Genomic DNA, 25617 nt, shown 5'->3' with positions numbered 1-25617 from the left:
TTAAGGAACCCGGAGGTTCATTGTCGCCCTCACATAAGCCCACCATCGATCCCTATCCTGAGCAAAATAAATTCAGTCTCTACCATCATATCCCATCTCCCTCAAACCCATTTTTATATTATCTTCCCCTCTACGTCTCGGCCTCTAAAAAAAGAACTTTTTCCCTTCGGGCTCCCAACTAACACTCTATATGCATTTCTGGATTCACCCATACGTGCTACATGCCCTGCCCATCTCAAACGTCTGGATTTAATGTTCCTAATTATGTCAGGTGAAGAATACAATGTGTGCAGTTCTGTGTTGTGTAACTTTGTCAATTCTCCTGTAACTTCATCCCTCTTAGCCCCAAATTTTTTCTAAGCACCTTATTATCGAACACCCTTAACCTCTGTTCCTCTCTCAAAGTGAGAGTCCAATTTTCACAACTATAAAGAACAACCGGTAATATAACTGTTTTATAAATTCTAACTTTCAGGTTTTTTTTAAGCAGACTGGATGACAAAAGTTTCTCAACCGAATAATAACAAGGATTTGTCATATTTATTCTGCGTTTAATTTCCTCCCGAATGTCATTTACCTATATTGTTACTTTGCTCCAAGATGTTTAAACTTTTCCACCTTTTGAAAGGACAAATTTCCGATTTTTATTTCATACTGTGTTTTGATCACGAGACATAATCATATGCTTTGTCTTTTCGAGATTTACTGCCAAACCTATCTCTTTACTTGCTTCAAGTAAAATTTTCCTGTTTTCCCTACTAGTTTGTGGATTTTCTTCTAAGATATGCTCGTCATCCGCATAGACAAGCAGCTGATTTAACTCTTCAATTCCAGACTCTCTCTGTTTTCTTGCATTTCCCTAATGAAATATTCTAGAGCAAAGTTAAAAAGTAAAGGTAATAGTGCATCTCCTTGCTTTAGCTCGCAGTGAATTGTAAAAGCATAAGATAGAAACTGGCCTATACGGACTCTGCTGTACGTTTCACTGAGACACATTTTAATTAATCGAACTAGTTTATTGGGAATACCAAATCCAATAAGAATATTATATAAAACTTCTCTCTTAACCGAGTAATATGCCTTTTTCAAATCTATGAAAATTACTACTGCTACTGCTATTATTATTATTATTATTATTATTATTATTATTATTATTATTATTATTATTACTATTATTATTATGTCCGCGGCTTTTCGGTTTCCCAGAAGATGCGGCCCAGTTTGAGGACCACTAATATAGACAACACAGAATGTTATATTAGTAATGGCTATATTCGAACTCATGTCTTAATAAAATTCATACATTTTAAAGTTTATATCCGAGAACATTGCCTGTGACCCGTATAAAAGTCAAAAGTGTTGGCCAGGCTTCCAGGAATTCTACATGTGCGTGACTTGTGGAATACCCGGTACAGACGCCAGCCAGCTACAACTAGGGGATTCCCCCTCCACTTGAAATTTGTTACATGTGAACAAGAGCTTATACGACACTTGTTAATTATAAGTTGCTTGCTGTGCGGTGGTACCACCAGGACTTTAATCGCACGTGATTGTAATTAAATTGATCTCAATTGTCGAGATCTCAAGAATTCCGTCCTCGGTTCGTGTCACTTCTTTCCCACACGTGATCTTGGGTAGCAGTGGCGACTCTTAGGGGGGAGCTCCTCAACATGAGATCACGGCATTTGCAATTAGGGTCGGGTCGTATGAAGACTTCTAACCCCACCATTGCGTGCCCAGCCATCCGGCTTCACAGACCTGACTTCATATCCTATGTACGCAGTAAGCCTAATAAATAATGAACTTTTTTTTAACATTCCGCAAAGGAATTAGGTCATACGGTCTTATAAACATAAATGAACTACTTGCCATTTGAATGTGCTTTTTTTAACTGAATCACGCCAATGTCTGCAAGGTTAGTGGTCATTTTATTTCCGTAGAAGAAGTGTGTGCTTCTTTTGTGTATGTCAATTTTTAATTTAGAAAGTGTTCCTGCGTACCACTTTAGAAAAACTGTATAAAAATTACAACATTATCCCGTATGGAAGTTAAATCAATGCCACGCGCAATGCACTCGTTGGTTAAGAACCTTCATTTTTATTCATTAATCGTCTAATCTACGTATGTCATACTTCTGCTACAGCATTCAACAAATGGAATAGGCAACCTATTATTATTTTAACCGATCTATCCTCATTTGTTTTTGTAATATGTAAGAGATTATGTGTAGGCTTCGTATTCCAGCTACCTAAAGACTGAAGTTAAAGACACATTGGGTATATAGTACGCCGAACACAAGTGATGCAACGGATAAGGATATAAAAACAAGTTCTTCGTTTCGTGTTCGTGGAGTACAATCAACTCCCGACATTCTGAAGCTATACTAGTAAACACATGCTTGAGCCGTGATGTTCATTTTCGTCGTGATCTTCGCAGTGAATAATAACGTGCATTCATAAGTTACGGAACTTGAACATATGCGGATGTCACTTGAAATGATTTTATATTGCAATAAATTCTTTCAATAACGTTATTGGTGCATGATGTAGTAGAAGATATTCCTATTATCTTATATTTTTTCGTGTTTCATTAGGATATTACATATGTCGCTCGTGACTGAAAACCTAATAATTTTCACGTACTTTTCTAGAAATCCCCTGAAATGTAGATTATTTAATTTATTAATTGGGATGTTGGCACTGAACATCATGGTAGGCTACACAAATCCACGCTAAACGTCGAGTTAATATTCTAATAATTTTCAGATTTTGATGGTACTGATTTTTTTGACTACGTTCAACACACTTTCGTGCCTTTTGATATAATTGCAGTGTCTTTCAGTGCACTGTTTTCTTTTTGTCACTTTTAAGTTTATTTTACACAATGTATACTGTATGTAATGTTGTCTATATTGACAGTGAAAATATTAGTTCAAATATCTTCAACTAGGCCCAGCAATATTACACGCTTGAGCGTCTTACCTGAGGCATTTTACCTCTGCAATGAAACTTCAATCAGCCACAAAGATGTAGTTATTTAAATAACACGACTAGTAAGAACAGTGATCGATAAGACTACTCACTATGACTGCGTCCCGGCTTTGACTTATTACAGCGAAAGGCAGAGCGTATATTATTTTGTATACGAACATACCTGCGCTGTGACGTCACATATACTTCGAATCAAGCAACTTCATTCCAGTTTATAGGTAGTTGAATTACGAAGCCTAGTTATGTGCATCACAGCTTTTTCTGAAAAACACTACTCAGCCATTCGGGATGTCATCTCTTTATACAGAGTATAGAGGTATAACTGCATTAATTTTAAGAACAGAATCTTTAGGTTGTAAGTAACCAAAAAGTGAAATGTCATTTTGTTATTTGAATAACAGTTTAGCCGGAAAAAATTGTGTCTGAAGTCTGAATACTATTTATGATAAAACTATTGGATATTGAGACATATGAATGGTAAGATATCAACGCGAAGAACAAGCCGAAAAAAAATATTCCTTGTCATTTCATCGAAAAACGCTTCATTTGTGTAATAACGTAAAGGAACCACCGGAGAATAGAAGGTTTGAAAATGCCAGAAATACAAGAGAGCTCCCATGAGGGAGTAAGGCCTAAAAAAGAAGGCTATATGGATGAAAGTTTATGTTATATTTTTAATTAGGTTATTTTACGACGCTTTATCAGCAGCTATGGTTATCTAGATTCTGAGTGGGATGAAGGTGATAATGCCTGCGAAATGACTCCAGGGGTCAGCGCCGAAAGTTATCCAGCATTTGACCTTGATGGGTTGAGAGAAAACCGCGAAAAAACCTCAACCAGGTTACTTGTCCCAACTAGAATTTGAATCCGGTCCCGCTCGTTCCACGGTCAGGCATGGTAACCGTTACTCCATAGTAGTGGACCTAAGCTACTGGAAACCTAAAAATCCCGAAGACGTTATAAAAGCGGGTAATAATGATGACAAAAATCAGAATTTAAATATGGCCTGGGTGTAATTAATATATCAGTGATCCATAATGATATCCTAAGCATGTTGCTTACTTTCCATGCTCAGCAATACTGTCATTCAATTGTGTTGAAATTCATTCAAACGTAACGAGTTCAATTATAGCGACCGTTTATTATTTTTGAAAATAGGGTAAACTAGGGTCTGTTGGACAGTCGGGCATGTTGGACACTCCGTACTTTAATGTGTTACCACGCCACTTGTGCGCACCACATTCTGCTAGAAGTCAATGACGGAAGTAGCCACGAGTGGGACTACTTCCGTCATTGACTTCTAGCTGAATGTGGTGCCCACAAGTGGCGTGGTAACACGTTAAAGTACGTAGTGTCCAACATGCCCGACTGTCCAACAAACCCTAGTTTACCCTATAGACTTTTTCATCTGTGTAGTTATCCGAGGGGATGAAGACTCAAACAAAAGTCACAACGATATTTAGAAATAGTTCTACATCTAATAATTTCTTCTTCTTCTTCTTCTTCTTCTTCTTCTTCTACATCATGGACTTAGGCCTTAGGCCTGTTTCCACATCAAGAGATCGAGTCTCTCCACCTTGTCATCGGGCGCCCAACATTCCTTCTACCTTTAATTGGTAGTGGAGCAAAATCAGTGGAAGCCTGTAGGATGGCATTCTTTCTATGTGCTGTAGCCAATTAGATCTTACACTTTGAATTCATTCTGTCAGGTTAAAAATATTTAATTCTGTTCTGATCTCTTCGTTATATTTCTTGTCTAATAATGTACAGCCTGCTACTGAACGTAAGAACTTCATTTCAGCTCCTCTATTCTTCTTTTATTTGATCTGTTAAATGTCCAATTTTCGCAGGCGTATGTCAGCATTGGTACTGTCATTGTTTTATAAAATTTTAGCTGTGTGATTTTAGTGTTTTATTTTTAAACTCTCTTCTTACTGTTCCACACATGTCATAAATTCTATTTAGTTTTATGTTTATGTCGTTATTTTGACAGTAAGATACGTTGAATCCTAGATAATTGAAGTTATTTACCTGCTCCATTAATTTGTTATTAATCATTATTTTGCATCTTTTATGATTTGTATCTTCGAAAGCCATTGCTTTCGTTTTCTTCTCAGAAATACTTATATTATATTCACTTGCGACTAATAGTAACTTCACGTACGGAATTACATTTTTCGATGCAAATTGCATCGTATCACTTCCCAGATAAAAGTCTGTAGTGCAAAAAGTCACAAAGGAAACCTTTTAATTTTATTTAAAATAAATAGCAACTATGATGGTAGAGCCTGGATTAATCTTGCTCAGGATAGGGATCAATGGCGGGCTTATGTGAGGGCGGCAATGAACCTCCGGATTCCTTAAAAGCCAATAAGTAAGTAAGTAAATAGCAACTATGTCTTAATTTTGAAATAATATGTATTAATGTTGGAGAAAAAAATATTTTAATGACAATAATCTTGGAAGACCTGACTTTTAGACACTGAATAAGAAAAAAAAAAATCCGAAAAAATGTTTTTTTTTTGTTGCGGGTCTAGGACACTCAAACCCCGACCATTAGATCAGAAATCGCTCGTTTAATGATACTAAAGCTGTATGTTTGCGTAAAAACATCTATTTATTTTGAAAAAAAAAAACTATAGTGATTCGCGGTGGTCCTAAGAATCGGTAAATAAAGGACGAGTGTTTTCATAAAAGGAAAGTTATTTTCCTTGGACCAAAAATACTACTGTGGACCATACTTGGGTTAAAACGCTTAAGTAAATATTAGCGAAGATCACTGTAGCTACTCTGAATTTTTTTAAGTCGCAATGCTTTCTCTTCAATGACATACAATGAGGAAGCACTTAATAAACTTACTGGATATCACTAAGTGTTTATTGTATCAATTTACATGAAGTGTTGTGTCTTAAGCTCTGTATTGACAAGTCTGTGTACAACATTGTGAAAATTTCTCCGCAGTTTCCGTCAGTATTGTTGAGGTGCAAGTGTTGTACATCTCGCGCGCACTCTCTCGGGCGTTTTCTTAAGCACCAATTTACTTCCCTCGTAAAAGAGAATGTTCAACCACTGTGCTGTGAAGTAGGACCCATGCCTGCTTTCCTTCTCACCATTACAGCCCCACAGCTGCGGCAATGCAGTATCCACAAGTATAAGGTGCAGTACTACATGTCTGCCGACATTGGTCTTCAGGATTACAATTCAACAGGATGAAAGTCTCACACATCATCATCACCATTATCGTCATCGTCAACTCCAAGGTTTTGGTCCTTTGCCCTCTTCACACTCGTAATCTTGTGAGACTGACAGATTCTCTGATCAATTCTAAGGAGATTGTGTGAGGGTTCGATGGATAAAGCGGCTATGCATCAGGTATTCTCCTTATATTTCAGTTCGCCAAAGTCTGTGCAAAGTCGGGTTGAAAAATAATGAACGCGAGGAAAGATATTCTCGTTAACGACTATCCTTCATCTGACTCGTATGATGAAGCTGCTGTTTGCAGTTGCGAGGAAAGGAAACCTTCCTCTATTCGTCACAAATCAACCGTTCTTCCTGGTTATGGGGTTTAGGAAAATTGCTAATACCTTATCTCCACAAGAACATGTAAAACTTTCGGTTTCCATAATTTTACTCGCGCACGCACCCACACAAACTGAATTCACAACGAGCGATATTCAAGAATAAAATGTCAAGAAAGAAAGGGAACTGACCAATTAATAAGACAGACATAATAAAATTGTACTGTAAAGAAATATGTATTCTAAGAAAGTACAACGTTTTCAATATTCTGCTGCATATAAGATGGTCTCACAATTTAATATCAAGTGTGTTCACGTACGAAGAGTTTGCAGGTCAGAAAATGGTCCCCCACGACCAATATGTTTATTTTGCAATCGACTATTCAAAAAGTACCTAGTGAATTGAATAGTCAGGCAGACTGCTTGTCTTGTATGAGCCAAGTGCCACGAATTGAAGGGTTCAGAGCCTTAGCGGGCCAACCGCTATTTTTCAGAAACGAAGAAAGCCAGGGTTAAAGTTAAGTAAATATCATAATTTAATGAAGATTGACATAGCCCTACCATTTAATTTTAATGTGCATACTTTATCTTACTTGCTATATGTTTCGTTAAATTATGGTAATCACTTAATTTTAACTCTTGGTTTCTCCGTTTTTAATAAATGGCGCTTGGCCCACTATGGCTCTGAACCCTTCAATTACACCATGTGGTACTTCATTCAGCAGCCGATTCAAAATTGTTATTACGAAATTGAAGCAACAATTTATATCAATATCTTACGTAGTACGTAAAATGTGATGAAATTACTACCGATTGTCATTGTGCCCCCATTCATCAACCCTACATTGGCCCCAGGCAGTTGAGAGTTACAAAATGTTTCTCGGCGTCCCATGGACTCGAGTTTATAAGATATTATATTATTTTAAGCTATTGTAAGAGACATAATAGTACATTATGCAACGAGCCCATAATGATAGTAATTAAGACGCGAGTATGTTTATGAAACGAGCGCAAGGAGTTTCATAATTTTCATACGAGCGTCTTAATTACCATTATAGTCAAGTTTCATACGACTTTTTATGCTCGACCATATTTCTAACTTGAAATTATTCATAAATATTCATGTTATTCTTATCTGACTGAGGAGCGGAACTGACCTTGTGGAATACCTCGTAAATTGTGAGATGTGCGCAGAAGCGAAAGTATCGATTTTTTCCGAGAAACAAAGGTCGACATTGACCTTGATATAATCTAGAGAGTAAAATAAACATTAATCTTGATATAACCTTGAAATTGAATTAGACATTGAATATTATTTACAATTAACGCTAATTATTATAGTAACAGAACTAGTTGTCTTTCGATTGCATATCCGAGAATAATCGATACTTGCGCTTTCATATTGCTACAATGGTATTTTCTGATTGGTGGAACACCTGAACTTTAATGAATAGGTGTACTTTAATGAGGTCCATTAAAGGGCTGCTACCAGGTGTATAATTACTACATGTCGGCATGGTCGAGCATAAAATAATTTTATACATTTTCAAATGTTGTACAACAATGATTACTATGTAATCTACTACTTTACTTAATAGTAATTTATGTATAATCTTAGAAATTATGTCACGAGCGAATGTTTAGCGCGTCAGCGTAAGCGAACGCGCTAATTTTCATGAGTGTTTATAATAAAAATTATTATACACGTGTTACATACAACGTTTTAGGCTATTCTAGCATTAAATTATGTAAAAAAAAATTATAAATTGAGAAAATTTAATGAGAGAAAAATCTAGAAAGGATAGCTGCCCTTGAAAAAGGGGTAGCTACCGAGCGGAACCAGGACCTAAATTAATTGTAGATCAACAATATTTTATTTTTATTTTTAATTTTCATTTTATTTTTATTTTATTTGTATTTTTTGGGGGGGGCAGCTATCCTTGACAGGAATAATTTATTTTTCATATATAGAACTGTACAGATGGTTACTTACAGTTAACAAGAATTGTCTTAAAACATTAATGGCTATATCTTGAAGTTCCAAAAGATCAATATGGAAGCCATGAAATAAATTGATACAAAATTTGGAGATAGTGCCTCTTGCACCAAAGAGCAAGCCAATTACTTCCCAGCGACAAACGGGTATGTGGTATTCCTCTTCCGGATAAGTAAAGCAGTAGACAGTGAAGTAGTAGACACATAAGTACAGGATATGACGTAATATATTGCATGGTTGCTAAGTAACCGTTTCTAAGACAGTGTTATTTTGTTGTTGTTTTGAACCTTTTCTTGCAGATACATTATATAAAATTATGTTGTAAAGGTGGTGATGACGTCGTGAAATACTAGTTACTAGCTAACCTTTTCTGACACCAGTGCCAGAATTAGGCCAATTGTGCAGGATTTATAGCGCCGTAACAAGCATGCTTTAATGCTACGATTGTATTAAAATAGTTGGGGTAATTAACAAATACTTCGTAAATATAATATAATTGAAACATTAGCCTACAGCCATACAGCAATGGCAGAGATACAAAATGAGGCATTACTTAATATTAGTATTGGTATTTATTTATTTAACCTGGTAGAAATAAGGCCGTCAGGCCTTCTCTGTCCCTCTACCAGCAGATTCCAACTATAATCCATACTAATAATGAATCTGTAGCCGAAATTTTTCTGGTAATTTTTGATTTTCCAAAAATAATTGGTCCTAACATATATAATTAACCACCCTGAAACCGAAAATCACTTTTTTAAATTTTTGTTTGTATGTCTGTCTGTCTGTATGTATGTTTGTTACCTTTTCACGCGATAATGGCTGAACCGATTTCGATGAAAATTAGAATATAAATTAAGTTATTTGTAACTTAGATTATAGGCTATATGGCATTCAAAATACATTATTTAAAAGGGGGGTTATAATGGGGCCTGAATTAAATAAATCGAAATATCTCGCTTATTACTGATTTTTATGAAAAATGTTACATAAACATTTCTTTAAAAATCATTTCCGATAAGTTTTAGTCTTTGAAAAATTTTGATAGGACTGATATTTAATGAGATAAATGAGTTTTAAAATTAAAATAACTGCCATCTAAGGCCGTGTAATCAAATAAACAAATGACTTCGTCTATAAGGGGCCTTGGTCAACAACAATCGAAAGCTATGAATCATAGCCTACAGAAAATGTTTCTGTGTTCGTATGAAGCAATATCGGAAGCTAAATTAACCGATTTGTATAATTAATTATTATTTCACCATTGGAAAGTGTAGTTTCTCTGTATGGACATAATGCTATAATGTTATTACAGTAACTTCTGAGTGAATTGAGGACAGGTAAGATTAAAATAGCTTCTTAAGCACAGAAAACTTGATAGGCTATTCTGTGTATTTGTTTACTGTATTTCTTAAAATAATGTTTATCTCAGAGAATTAACGAACAACGAGAGTGTATTGATTTAGTATGCAGTAATAATATGTTAGCTTAGCATTTCATTATTTTATAATCCAAATTTTAACTATGCTCAATTGAATCGAGTTAAAATACATAAAATACATATGCATTAAATGCAATGCAAAAAATTGGGTAATGAGCCAAGCAGATTATGTTGCCATGTTGTAAAATAAAATTTGTTCCTCCTGAGATTCAAGAGCCCCCATTATAAATTGAAAACTTACTTATCGGGGTACATCCGTTATCAACACACTTTTTATATAATATAATATAATATAATATAATATAATATAATATAATATAATATAATTTAAATTAGTATTTAAGTTATTTGAAGGGTTCAGAACCATAGTGGGCTAAGCGCCATTTACTGAATACGTATAAAACAAGAGTTAAAATTGTTATTACCATAATTCAATGGAAACATATAACAAGTAAAATAAAGTATACACATTAAATGTAAATAATGTCAATGTACATTGAACTATGGATGCATGTAATAAAAATTAAGAAACATGTTAAAGGAATTGTCATTGCACCAAATGAGTGCTCTCTGGACCAAAATGATTCCATTTTATTTATTTAAATATAATTTAAATTAAGTAACATATTAAACGATTTATCCTTCTATCAAACACGAATATCCCCTGGATCAAATGTCCTATTTTAATTATGTAATTACTTTATATTTAATTCTAACGAGTGCAGCGGAGCGCACGGGTACGGCTAGTATGAAGAATAAAATTACAATTAGTATTCAATTTACAATTACGATTACATATAAAATTACATTTAGTATTAAATTTACAATTACAATGACAATAAAAAATCAAAGTACGAAAAGATTACCTGACTAATCAAAGCTAGATAATTTATCATAGAAAAACAAGGAATATTTTATATTTACCGAATTGCAAATTAAACCTAGAATAACAAAATTGTATAGTGATGAAATTACCGGATATTGAAATATTTTGTGATAGATTGAGGAAACTATTTACAAGAAACTATGTCTAAACGAGTTTCAATTACTGACCAAATGCCTAGTAAGTTTACGTTTGAATTCAATTTTATTTCGACAGTCCCTGATGCTAGCAGGTAGCGACTTCCACAGTCTTGGCAGAGCTATTGTGAAAGAGGATGAGTATGAGGAGGTGCGATGGGATGGTATTGTTAGTATTGTTTCATGGCGAGAGCGTGTGTTCAGATTGTGGTGGGAAGAAAGGTAAGTGAAGCGAGACGACAGGTACGAAGGAATAGAAGAGTTCAAGATTTCGAAGAGAAGGAGAAGTGAATGTAAATTTCTTTTCTTATCTAGTTTAAGCCAACCTATTACTTCCAGGGATGGGATAATATGATCATCTTTACGAACATTGCTTACAAAACGTACACACAAATTATGAGCACGTTGAAGTTTCATTAAAAACATGTACAATCTGAACAAATCTGTTTGGCATGTTCAAGATATATATATGATATCTGCAAGTATATTTTAGTTCTTGGAAGGGCCGCATTTGTGAAACATTTTTCCTGTAGCTGCTTGGACCAGTTTCTGTTGCCAATTTTGTGTGTTTATATACGGATTATAAACGTCTCGTTTGAGGGCTACTGGTGGAAAAGAGCACTGTGAGTGAACACTCAGGCAATCATAAGCAAGATCACGAGCCAAGTTATTTATAAAACGCCTGCGCTGTCAGACATCAGTTTTATTGTTACTCTGGAAAATAGTTTGAGAATTTATGCCTGCGAAATTTAGCATGCTATAGGCTACCTATTTTTACATTACCGGTACGGAAACTCTACCTCGCCCAAGGAAATACATGGACCTTCATATATAACGTCTCTCTCACAATTCAAGCTCTGTGGCATTTTCTGTTCTATGCATCGCACAATCACCGCGAAATCAGCAGCAGGTATTTTGGAGAAGATGTTAATCAACAACTTAAAAATGAATACAAGTGCATCTTACGTGTGTCACAAGAGACTTTCAATGTTTCCTCCGGCTTCAGTACATCTTTGAAAGGTTTTTTTAGTAGGTTATTTTACAATGCTTTATCAACATCTTATGTTATTTAGCGTCTGAATGAGATGAAGGTGATAATTCCGGTGAAATAAGTCCGGGGTCCAGCACTGAAAATTACCCAACATTTGCTCATATTTGATTGAGGGAAAACCCCGGAAAGAAACCTCAACCAGGTAACTTGTCCCGATCGGAAATCGAACCCGGGCCACCTAGTTTCGCGGCCAGACGCGCTAACCGTTACTCCACAGATGTCGACGGTTGTTCGGAGACAGGTTTAAACCTCATAAATGACATCAATAAGGAATCACTCATGAGGTAACTACGCTAGCAGATGGTGGGATAGAATGGCCAGTTCCTTTCTCCCTCCATTGCGTACATCGCTTACTAGTAACATATTTCAATAATCAGACTTAAGATGTATACAAACAATTGTTCTTCTCCTACACATATCGTCAAATGAGATGTACGGCCTGATAATAGTAATAGACCTACATATTAGCCAGAACAACAATCAAAGATACATTGACGTGACTGTTGTGAAAACTCGCTCCAATAAGTGCACCGCTGTGGAGTAACGGTTGGCATGCCTGACCGTGAAACGAGCGGGCTCGAGTTCAAATCCCGGTTGGGAAAAGTTACATGGTTGAGGTTTTTCCTGGGTTGTCTCTCCATCCGTTAAGAGCGAATGCTGGGCAACTTTCGGCGCTGGACCCCGGACTCATTTCGCCGTTATTATCACCATCTCACTAAGACGCTAGCTAAATAAACATAGCAGTTGATACAACGTAGTAAAATAACAAATAAAAATATGCTATACATTAAACACAAATGAGTAATACCTTCCGTATTCTCACAAATTATATAAAAAAAAAACACAATAGGTTGCACTACATTAACAACGAATGAGTAATCCTTCAGTAGCTCGTAACAGACTTAAGCCTTGGTTTCTTTGAACCGACGCATGCAACGTACAAGGTGTGAGGTCGGTCTCGCACAAATCTGGACTACACGAGAGATAGTGAGTGGTGTCTATAACTGTGAGACGCGAGGTCTGCGCACCTCGCAACTATAGAAACCACTCACTCTCTCTCGTGTAGTCCGAATTTCGCACCTTCCACTTCGCATACGTCGGTTAAGAAAAACCAAGGCTTAAGTTGCTCTGGACGCATACAACACCCGACAAACGCTCTTGAACTTCGGTGCGTACGGCAGACGCTCGGTTGGGGCCAACGTATCGTACACGGAGAACTCCGTACTTAGCCACTGTCATTTTCTAAAGATACAGTACATCACAGCTATCTACTCCTTGATAAGTTTCTTACACTCAATTCTTTATACTATATCATCATCTCCTTCATCACTGTAACAATCATTTATTTATCATTCATAATCGTCATCGTCATTTCATTTATTTCTTCCATTAAATTCTGCACAATCATCCTTAGGGTAATGATTATATTATTTTTATTACTATCATCATCATTTAGCTGTCATAGAATTAGGCCATTTATTGACCTTTTTCAGTTTCACTGTCCAAAAGTCTTTCCCTAGGCCTTCCTTGACTTCTCTTTCCTCTTGGGATGTAATTCTTTAACATTTTGGGTAGTCTGTTTCTTGCTATTCTGTGAACATGTTGAATTTTTTTTTAAAATTATTTTCCATTTTTTCTAATATTAGAACTTTTTTCATTCTTCTGCAATCTCTGTATTAGTTTTGCAGTCCATTCAAGTGTAGTGTGCTGTTTTCACAGGTATTTAATTTCTGCTGCTCTTATTCCTCATGCATCTGTGCTCTGAAGATCCAATTTTCACTGCCGTACAAGAGGGTGGGGAGAATTAGTGTGTTGTACAATTTCAACCTGGTTTTCTTTAAGGTTTTCTATGATAAAATATATTGTTTATAATTCCTGTTATTCTGAAATAATTATTTCATTTACAGCTGATATATTTTTCTTCTTCATGTGAAACCAAATTTCCTAAGTAATTGAAAGTATTCACTTGTTCTCTCACCTCATTATTAATAACTATTTTACTTCTTAGTGAGTTCGAACGTTTGAACGCCATTGATTTTGTTTTCTTGACTGAGATTGTTAATCCGTATTCTGCTATAATTTTGTTTAATCCAAATACAGGTTCCTGCAAATTATCTTCTGAATCAGACAGTATTACCTGTTCATCTGCGAATAATATATGTATGCCATGTTGTTATTATTTCATCCATGTATATGTTAAAGAGCGTTGGTGAAAGGGGACATCCTTGGCGCACTGCTCTATTAATCTCAGCTGGTTTTGACGTTTAGAGCTATGTTTTATAATTATTTTTTCATTCCTGTTATTTGATGTCTTATTATTATTATTATTATTATTATTATTATTATTATTATTACTATTACTATCATATTTATTCGAGTTACACCTTTAATTCAACTGACAGCTTCTCACCCAAGGGAAGTGGATGGAATCCCAGACACATCATGTAATATTTTAATAAAGAGGCAGTTAGAGGGCTTTTCCCACAGAGTGCTTCAAATTCACAGCCATTTTGAAAACGAAACTTCATTATCGCAGTAACACGAGACAACTTCTTCAAACAGCCTCTGTATTTGAGAGCGGACATGGGATGTTAATGGCGCTGCATCTCAGAAAAGGCAGGAAACACATTTGATAGTAGACAGACACCTACTTGCTTGGGGTTGAACTGACACCTACCTTGCAGATAGATTTGACGAGCTTCATTCATCGTAGGTCTTGTTTCAAGGCTTCCATAAGGATTAATCCCTTTCACTGACCGCTGTTCAAGGATGATACGATCTTGACACGTCTTTTAAAGTATCACTCACATGCTCAGCTCAATACAGTGTCGTTATTGATTGAATACTCGCTACAAAATTTCTTCATACGCTGACGAGTGCTTTAATGGACGTAATGTGCTTTGCATTCAGGAACTCTATTATTCATCGTTGTAGGCCTATCAAGCAAACGTCGATAACATCCTCTATTTTATTCATTGCTGCGTTATGTCATCTGGAGAAGATATGGGAAACTCGTTTGAATAGAGAGCACATGTGCCCAATGAAATTATCAGTGCCTGAAGAAATCCCATGCAGAATAAGTTTTCCAAATGAGTAATATAAAGCTTTGAGTTAGGCGTGTTAATGAGACTGCTAATTTTTATCAGATATGCCAAGTTCAGGTAGCTCTTGGACTGAAGTAACTGTAATGTGTTAATTTTTGTGATAGTGCAAATACAAGATCAAAAAATAAATGCATCTTTCTATGTTTAGAATCGTCCGCCGAGTTAGCTCTGTGGCAGCGTGTCTGCCTCCAGACTAGCCGGTCCGGGTTCGATTCCCGGCGGGTCAGAAATTTTCATGTAAAATTTCTACCTAAGGACTAGGACAGATGGCGGTGCACAACTTCTAATCACTAAATTGTGCACCAATTAAATCCAAATCTCTCTGGAAGTGCATATGAAGAGAAGGCATATGCCACTGTTGATAGTGATTCGTCCGTCTGACAGGGACGTTAAGCCTGGCGGCCCCCTTGGTGTTATTCGACGGGAGTAGGTTATGTGCCGACACCGGGTCTCCCTTTCTCCCTTCCTCACCTTTATTATCATCCTCACCCATTCCCTACACTAAAATTACACGAACACTTACGCGTACTCACCCTAGTACACAATATAACTCTTCACAAATACACATCATGTACAGCGTGCCCGCCAAAGTGGTGTACAAATTGAAAATGGGTCACAGTCCTGCCATCTATCCGCAATATGCGGATCCCGAATCACGCAAGTGAAGTGGGTAGGCGTTAGACACACACACACACACATGTTTAGAAACTGGAGAAGCTATAGTTCCTGATTGAAAGAATTTGCAAAGAGGAAAAAGAAGCATTTAGCATAATAATGAAAATCTCTACTAGGGTTTGCAAGACTCTCGAGATTTCCCGTATTTGCCTTTTATTTTTAATTGACCCCTGGCTCCTGTATTTTTCTTCACTTCGAGCATTTTTCTCCTTTACTTTTTGCATAATGTAAAAATCATTATTCAAAACATTTGATTTTTTCGTGAATGATGATTTATTTGATGAATTTTGTTGTTCCAAAGATGAATTAAAACATGCAGTCTTTATACAACGTAATACTTAGTACGCACTTCTTTAAAATCAAACTATGTTAATGTTATAAATTTGAAAGAAAAAAAAACTGGCCACTTTTATTCTAAATACACCAGGTAGTAATGCTAATACAAAGACGGTGTTTCATCTCATGAACAATATTATCATATTAACATAGTGAAATGGAAAGACTGATACTTGTCAGTGTTAGGTATATTAGGTGTATTTTCTACAGACAGTAAATAAAATGCCTTCGAAGTAGTGCAACTTTTCTTTAACAAAGATAATAATGTCTTTAAATTTTTCTTTAGCAGATAGTTGTGTTTCGAAGTCAACCACCCAAATGCTGAGGACTAACTTATCGTAATGATAAACACGAGTTCAAACGAACGAAAGACACTACGTTAACTGACCCAAATTCTCAGACGTAGGTACTCAAAGTCAGAGGCGCACGAAGCGCACTGGTAGTATAACGGCATAATATATTTCTCTCAGGCCTGTGCAGATGTTATACAAAATTTAAGAATGGCGTAATTTTGCACGATCGAGATATTCTTGCATTCTTTTATTCCAAAACTGGTCTACGCTCTGTGCCAAATTCAATTTAAACATTCCATCAGTAGATACATAATATTTCAACAGTTTCTCTTTCATATTTTCTGGAATTTCAATCAGTTGAACGCAAATATCTAGAAAGGGATTGACTATCCACCTGTGGCTGTCGTAATTGTTTCCAATTTATTCGGGAAAATATTCAACAAAAATCGTGTCATACGTAGCTAAATTTTCCATGAGTTCTTTCAGTATACTGGAATGAATCAAATATATATTTGTTAAGTGTTGTTGGCCAGAAATCAATAGTATTTATAAATACGTTGATTTTTTCCCTCGTTGTTATAATGTTAACATCTTGGCCTTGCAAACTATTATTCAAAGTGTCTTAAGTGTTCGAAAATATCAGTAAGGTAGACCAATCTAAGAATCCAAAGAGAATAATAGGAAATAGGTTTGCATATTCCGATTTCTCGTCTTGCATGTACCGGTACATTAAAAGTTCTGCTCTTAACTGTAAAAGTTTTTCCCACACATTATCCCAAGAAAGCCAACTGACTTCCATGTGATAAAGAACATTTACATATATCAAAGCAATGTCTTAGAAATTTTAATAAAATACGAGATTTCAATGCTCTTCCTTTGATGAAATTTATCACTTTGTATTATCGGAGTACCATGGCAGTAATAGTTTTCAGTATTAGAAATGACGTTGCTTAATATTTCGTGTCACTGTTGCACCATATCAAATACCATACTATAGTAATACCGGACAGCTGTATACTAGCAGCATTGACATGAGTGCGAAATATCGCGGACTTGACATCTAGCGGAGCGGTGTGGAATTACGTTCACAAATTCAAATATTAACATAGCGGGAATCGGATTATTATTTAAAACGTGAGGTACTAATGTGGAATAATACACGCGACACTTAAGAAATGTTGAATAGTATTAGTGTAACTATATTATTTTGTATCAAAGCTGGATATTATGAGAAATACTGCATACTTCGTATTACTTTCCGTAATTGATATATATATTTTTTTCTTTTCTTTAGTGAGATAAAATTAATTCCGACATTAAGAATGAATTTACAATAACACATTATAGCCTATACCCATTGCTGACAGCTGCAAAGATAAATTTGATAGTAATCTGATGCTTGTAATAGTTAGTAAAGGCATGTGGACAACAATAAAACTTAATTTGATAAAACCTTAAAATTTCCAAAACATTTTAACTTCTATTTATTTATTATACCTAAATAAAAAAGCTATTTTTATTGTTCTATCAACACAGACACGAAGGCATTAGGTCTACTAAAGAACGTTGTTGACTCACGTTTTATGATCCCTCGGAAATCGAAAGTACGATTTGGAGCCGTTTGTAATGCTGTAATTGTAGCAGTTATAAACAGCACATAGACACGCTGACATTTTAACATAGCACTAATTAATAAAACTATTAACTAGCCCAGCAACAATCTATATTGCAGTTGATTACAGCTTGCTTCGCGGGTTTCAGCACACAATGCCGCCTAGGTAGCAACACCTGCGCCGTCCGCGCGCAGAACTACTAGCTGCCCGGTATTATTATAGTAAGGTATTTGACCATATACTTCTATTTTGGTTGTTCTATGTGTGGTATCCAATAGTTTTCAGTAAAATTATCGTTATTTTCAATTTTACAGGAATTTGTATTTTTTCGAATAGAGTTAAGACTGGCACGGGGTAGCGGGGGAGGGAGGGGGTCGCAAAAAATATCTCACCAGAAAGTGGGTCGCGCCTTCAAAATGTTTTGGAACCACTGCTATAGAGAACTGATCCCTTACGAAACACGTAAAACGTAAAATAGAAGTTTGTGTCATATACATGACACCGATTATTCCTAATTTATTGGTTCCAGCTAACTTCATCAATTGAAAACAAAAATGTGCCAAACATGAAATCTATTATAGAGCAGGCGTTGTCCTTGGTAAGGCGGTTGTTTTAAATAGGTATATTAGCATCTTGTTGAACTGCTTCCTTCTCGGAAACAGGGTTGACCTGCGTGGGAAGGAGGACAGGGAGGGGGATGTGAAACAGGTCAATTTTTAAGCAAGTTGTACATCCCCCTTCCTACCGTCCCTCTCTCCCGGAGCGAGCAACACGAAAACGGCGCCCTTTTATTAGAAACTTTTCCTGACATATTCGATGTCCATTATTCTCACGCCACACACTCTCACGGGTCTCGAGGACACCTTCATTTACAAGAAACGCAACCTTTTCTTCACATGATATGGCGTGACAATTCCTCGGTCGATGTGAGTCACAGTATTTGGCCCTTCCATTTAATTCGAACACAAAAACACGCTGGATTAACCTCCAGTCGTGCCGGGCTCGCATGGAAAACTTTATTCATGTCTCGGAGAAGGCAATCCAGAAATGCAACCCAAGGACCAGCGCTTCTTTTTATCCAGTTCCTGTACATATTCTTCTCTTTTTTTTTTTTTTTTTTCATAATTCTAAGTCACAGCCTGGGAGCAACAGTAACAAATATAAATGATACTCGGGAGGAAATTAAACACAGAATAAATATGGGAAATGCCTGTTATTATTCGGTTGAGAAGCTTTTATCATCCAGTCTGCTGTCAAAAAATCTGAACGTTAGAATTTATAAAACAGTTATATTACCGGTTATTCTGTATGGTTGTGAAACTTGGACTCTTACTTTGAGAGAGGAATATAGGTTAAGGATGTTTGAGAATAAGGTGCTTAGGAAAATATTTGGGGCTAAGAGGGATGAGTTACAGGAGAAAGGAGAAAGTTACACAACACAGAACTGCATGCATTGTATTCTTCACCTGACATAATTAGGAACATTAGGAGATGGGCAGGGCATGTAGCACATATGGGCCAATCCAGAAATGCATATAGAGTGTTAGTTGGAAGGCCGGAGGGAAAAAAAACCTGTGGGGAGGCCGAGAAGTAGATGGGAAGATAATATTAAAATGGATTTGAGGGAGGTGGGATATGATGGTAGAGAATGGAGTAGTCTTGCCGAGGATAGGGACCAATGGCAGGCATATGTGAGGACGGCAATGAACCTTCGGGTTCCTTAAAAGCCAGTAAGTAAGTAAGTAAGTAGGTAAGTAAGTAAGTAAGTAAGTAAGTAAGTCACAGCCTGTTACGATTTCAATAATTTTATTCCTATTTCTTCGCACTGGCAATGTTTAGGTCACAGCAACTCAAACATCTTAAAAATTCTGATTGATCGTTAGACTACTTGACACGTTAGCACTAGGGATTATTTTCTGATAACGTCTTCGAACTTCATAAGTCGAATTTCATAGCACATAATTATCACGCATGTACACTCGTTCTTCAATACTAGATCTGTGTACCATTTTAAAGTATGAATTATAAATACAAACAAACGTATACAACACCTGAACTTCTCTTGGCTTCCACTAACACTAAGGCAAGTCAAGAATGCGAAACAATCCTGATATCAATGCTGCCGCGTTAACTGAATTATAACATCCTCTCACCGTAACCAGTGCGTGAAAGTTTATCTGCCGACAGTCAGGTTGCCGCTTCGTGGCAAGGAAATAATACACTCACCAAGTATAAGAAACAACTGTTGTTTAGTCAACTGTCCCAAGACAGGTTTCAACCTCATAAGTAGAGTCCTGCGTTTGGTTACCTAAAACCTCCAAGCAAAGCGTAACAGTGTAGATATGTACGAAGGAGAGCGCTCATACGCACTTCAAATCTGATGTTCAGTGAAGCATGTCATGACAGAACAAAGGTGGACGGTTGGAATTGAGTACTCCAATAAGGGAATTTGTTAGCGAGCACTTAATTAGGAAAGAAAAAAAAATGTATTTTATCAGAAAGAAAACTCTGTAAATAGGCGACAAATAATGAGCATTGGCCTTTACTTTTTGGGTGAAAAATGTATCGTGAAACGAAAAAGTAGGCCTATCTATAATCTAGATGCGTTTTACGTATTGTGAGATTAATATTATGTTGAATCACCGATAACATGCTGCTCCGTAATCGGTACTTGGGAGCGGAATGGCCTGAGAGTGAAGCTTAGTCTACGTTTTGTGGTAAGGAAATAAAATAATCACCCAGTATTTTCATAAATTTTAAATTCCTACTTCAGTAACAAGCAAATAAAAATGACGAACTTGTAGAATAGTGTAGCATTATGTAGGTGTGAAAACCAATAGTAAGAGAAACCATAGAAAAATGTTTAAAATTGTCTTCTTAATGACTATAAATTCAAAACACTAACTTTTTAAGCATATAAATAATTATACAGAGTGAACAATAAGTATGGAATATTGTTAACAACTTCTCAAATTTTAATTTTACAAAAAACGTTTTATACAAGAGGTGTTGGAGGTAAATGATACAATATGAGACCATTGCTCAAAAAAGTTAGTTATTCAGGTCTACAGAGTGTGACAATAATTTTATTTCAATTAAATGGTACTCTATATTAAAATTTACATATTCCGAATCACCATTAAATTTTACGTATGATTTTTTTTTATTTTATTGGGTTATTTTACGACGCTGTATCAACATCTAGGTTATTTAGCGTCTGAATGAAATGAAGGTGATAATGCCGGTGAAATGAGTTCGGGGTCCAGCACCGAAAGTTACCCAGCATTTGCTCGTATTGGGTTGAGGGAAAACCCCGGAAAAAACCTCAACCAGGTAATTTGCCCCTACCGGGATTCTAATCCGGGCCATTACGTATGAATGTATAGAAATTTTACACATTCACCCGTTTCATGCCTTTTAACTATTTATTGAACTTGTTTCGTGGACTGTAAACTTCATATAAATATAATGAGTAGGTCACAAAAGTAAACAAAACACTATCATTAGCAAAATTTTACAATAGATGCTCAAAATGAGAACCGTTCACAGCCAAACAATATCCAGTCTATCACGAAAACAGTCCATTTTCTTTATCACAGTTACATGACTAATCTGTTCTTATATCTACTGTACAATGGACTGTTTTCGTGATATATTGAGACAGTTGTTTGGCTGTGAATAGTTCTCATTTTGAACATCTATTGTAAAGTTAAGTTAATGATAGTCTTCGGAAAACGTATTTGTCGTTCTTGTGTTAAATTCCATATTACCTCGTTAACGTGTTTCAGCCTGCTATTAACCATCATCAGAACTGGTTGTTGCTGGTCTTGGCGCCTTTTGTTTTGTTTCCTGTGGGGGTGTGTTTGTGTAGTGTAATGTGGAGTTAAAGAGTGTGTGTGTTCTGAAAGTCAGTAATGTGTTGAGAATTTTATTTGGATGTGTTTTTGTGTGTCTGTATATTTCGTATTAATCTAGTGTGTTTACACTAGTGTGTCTACACCACACAAACACACCCCCACAGGAAACAAAACCAGCAAAACCAGTTCTGATGATGGCCAATAGCAGGCTGAAATATGTTAACAAGGTAATATAACATTTCACAAGAAAGACAAATAATACGTTTTCCGAAGTGATATAGTGTTAAAAGTTGTGTAATCAAGATGTATTAATAATAGTGCTTTGTTTACTTTTATGGCCTACTCAACATATTTATATCAAGTTTTCCGTCCACGAAACAAGTTTAATAAATAGTTAAAAGACATGAAACGGATGAATGGGTAAAATTTCTACACATTCATATTGCACGTAACATTTAATGGAGATTTGGAATATGTAAATTTTAATATAGAGTACTATTAAAAAATAAAATTTACTCTCACATCCTGTATGCCTGAAGAACTTTTTTCGGGCACTGGTATCATATTGTATGATATATCTCCAACAGTTTTTGTATAAAACTTTTTATTGTAAAATTACAATTTAAGGAGTTATTAGCACTATTCCATACTTATTGTTGACTCTGTATAGATCTACTGGAAAGTAAGACCACAAAGAACATAATTATGAATAAAATAGTTAGGAATGAACAGTTATTAGACGAGTAATAGCTTTTCTGTAAGTTCCACATCTGGAATGAATCCGTTGAATACCAAATGAGTATTATTAACATTTTTCCTTGGATGAGAGTTCGAGACTGACCTCTGACGCCTTTTTAAAATTCTTACTTCTTAGCACATCACAACCTCCATAATATGTCAAAGATCAGCCGTTATGTTTGACTAAAAAGTTCAAATCTGAGAGCTTTTAAAATGTACATTTATATTATTAGCTTACTTCTGTGCACATCGCAATTTATACACACCGCTATTCAGGTTTCCTTTTCGTGTTTGCTTCACGGATTTGAAAGTGTTCACATCTTTACGCTGTATGAAACTGCACTTTTGATCACTGGCGTCTCTATACATAATTTATAAAGCAAACTTCGTCACCAATTACGAGAGTTAATTCAATATGCGTGTCTGGGACTTATGTACTCACATTTCAGCAAAGAGCTCGCTCGAAAGTTATTTAGCTACCCGAATGTAACGTAATAGTCCTAATTATAATAGTTATACATTTATTAATTACCTCTGCGAATCAGTACGAACTTCAAAGTGTTGCGATCAAACGACCTTTCAACTTTTAAAAACTAGTCTAATTTTTAAAACATCTCAACGTTTTGCAAGTACGAATCATGCTCGTAAAGCAACATGTCATAATTTTTATATTACAAATATATATCTGAAAATGAAATTTTATGTAACTACTTGCCGACATTGGAACATTCCCGACCAAATCCAACAAAGCTTCGCTTTTATCTGTTAGTGTGAATATCTGTAGCTGTGAACCAGAAAGAAGGATTATATCGTTGTTAGTTATGAATGATAGTACAGTTTCTTGGACGCAATAGAATTTTTATTTCCAGAATTTTTTTTTGCAGAAAGAGTTTTTCAACCAGAGTAAAGCAATGGATTGACAATGTGTAATACAGATACTGCTTTAAAATATATGCCAGGATCGAGTCATCCTTGCACTTCGGTTATCATTAGGATAATTCCCTAGAAGAAGACCTACAACTAGAGACCGACATCTTAGCCATTGCTGTTTGAAGTTAAGTGAGTTCGGAGTTTCTGCAATGAGCCAAATGACGATGAAGAGTAGTGGCGCGCGGCACTATGCGATGTAAACAGACTACTTCCTCATCAAGGACAACAACCACAGTAAGCACTAAAGATGAACAACGATCGAAAAAGCAAGACTAACAGCGCCCGCAAAGCCGAAAACCCGCACGACAATGTTGTATACGTCGCGTCGTTGACATAAAGACTGCTTGTGAGTGTTTCGAGACGCCGAGATTGATCACTCTCGAAGTCCCGAACGTCAAACAGCCTTGAATCGCCACTGTTGTTTATACCTGACTGAAATTTTGTCTACTTTGGCAACTGTTATATATGTAGGGCTATAAACAATCAAGTAGCCTATTTGAAACATCATCTCTACATTTCGTGTATAACAATCAGTTTCCCAATCTTTAATTACTAGGCCCTTATTAAAAGGCTAGGAATTTTCTTTTCATATGTTTGAGATGAAGTGTGGAATCTCAAGTAAAAATATATTAACGTTATGTTTTATGTTTCTTAGAAATGCAAACTTATTTGAGAATTGGTTTTTCTTTCTATTTATATGAACATAGGTAATATCGTATAATAGAACCAGAACATTTTGATAACTAAGATACTGTTCTGTTTTGTCTTTTTTGTCTCATTTAAACAATTATAATGTTATTTATTTCAATGATGTATAATAATCAAAGTTACGAAGTCTTTCCACGCCGACCAAATGCTATTTCGAGAATGATGAACGAGACTCGAAGCATACGAAAATGACGAGACGAGACGAGACTCTAAAGACAAATGCAACGAAAACAGTGAGCGAGAGCGGCAGTTAGTTTTGTTCATCTCTAGTAAGGACATAAATGAATGATTTAAAGAGTAGGGCTGTGTTGTGTATTACAAAAGAGTAAACACAGTCTTTGCCCTGAACTTTTAAATTAAAATGTTACTGTCTCACAGGCACTACTCTTAATGAAGTATTTAAATCTATATTGCAACAATTTTTGATGCAACATTTTTGACTTAAAATGTTACTGTATCAGAGGCACTACTCTTAAGAACACGTTTAAGCCTATATTACAACAATCTCTGATGGAAAATTTTAACTTGAAATGTTACTGTTTCATAGGTACCGCTCTTAATGCAATATTTAAGCCCATATTAGGATAATCTTTTATGTAGATTTGTAACTTAAAATACCGGTATAACTGTAACACAGGTACCGCTCTTAATGCAATGTTTAAGTCTATATTACGATAATCTTTGTTGTACAATTTAAACTTAAAACACGGGTACAACTGTTAAGCTCATTTACAATGAAAATTAGACATAACGTAAGCGTTAACTTAAGAATATAAACTTTACGGTAAAATCAAGAAGTCATATCATCATTCACGATGGGACCATAAACATAACCGCAAACATACTTGGTAACCATGGAAACATAATAACGACACCATTTCCTCACATTCTGGCGTATACTTCAGCGCTCCACGATTGTGTTCTGTTTGCAAATCACGTAAGCATAAGCATGAAAGTTTGGAATTCGCAAACTTTCATGTTAACGTCTTACGGTAATGTTTATGCCGATGCTTATGTGAATCATTGTGAATGATCCCATTTGGTAGCCTGGGTGCAAACTTCTGTGTTTATGTTACGATTATGTTTCATTTTCATTGTGAATGGGCCTTAACACGGGTACTGCCCTGTATGATATGTCCCCTGCCAAGTTTTATTTTGTCATCAATATCATTCTTTTATCATTTCAGTCAGTATGCCTTGTCTGTCTTTTCTTTCTTTCTGTCTGAGTCCGTTTCTTTCTTCCTGAGTCTGTTTTTCTTTCTGCCTGTCTGTCTATCTTTCTTTCCATATTTTATTTCTTTTCTCTACTCTTTCTCCCTTTACCTCCCTCTTGTTTTATTTTCTACT

The sequence above is a fragment of the Periplaneta americana genome, chromosome 15 (assembly GCF_040183065.1).
Source record: "Periplaneta americana isolate PAMFEO1 chromosome 15, P.americana_PAMFEO1_priV1, whole genome shotgun sequence".
Classification (NCBI taxonomy): Eukaryota; Metazoa; Arthropoda; class Insecta; order Blattodea; family Blattidae; genus Periplaneta; species Periplaneta americana.
The sequence above is the reverse complement of the archived record's forward strand: the minus strand, read 5'-3'. Positions refer to the sequence as shown.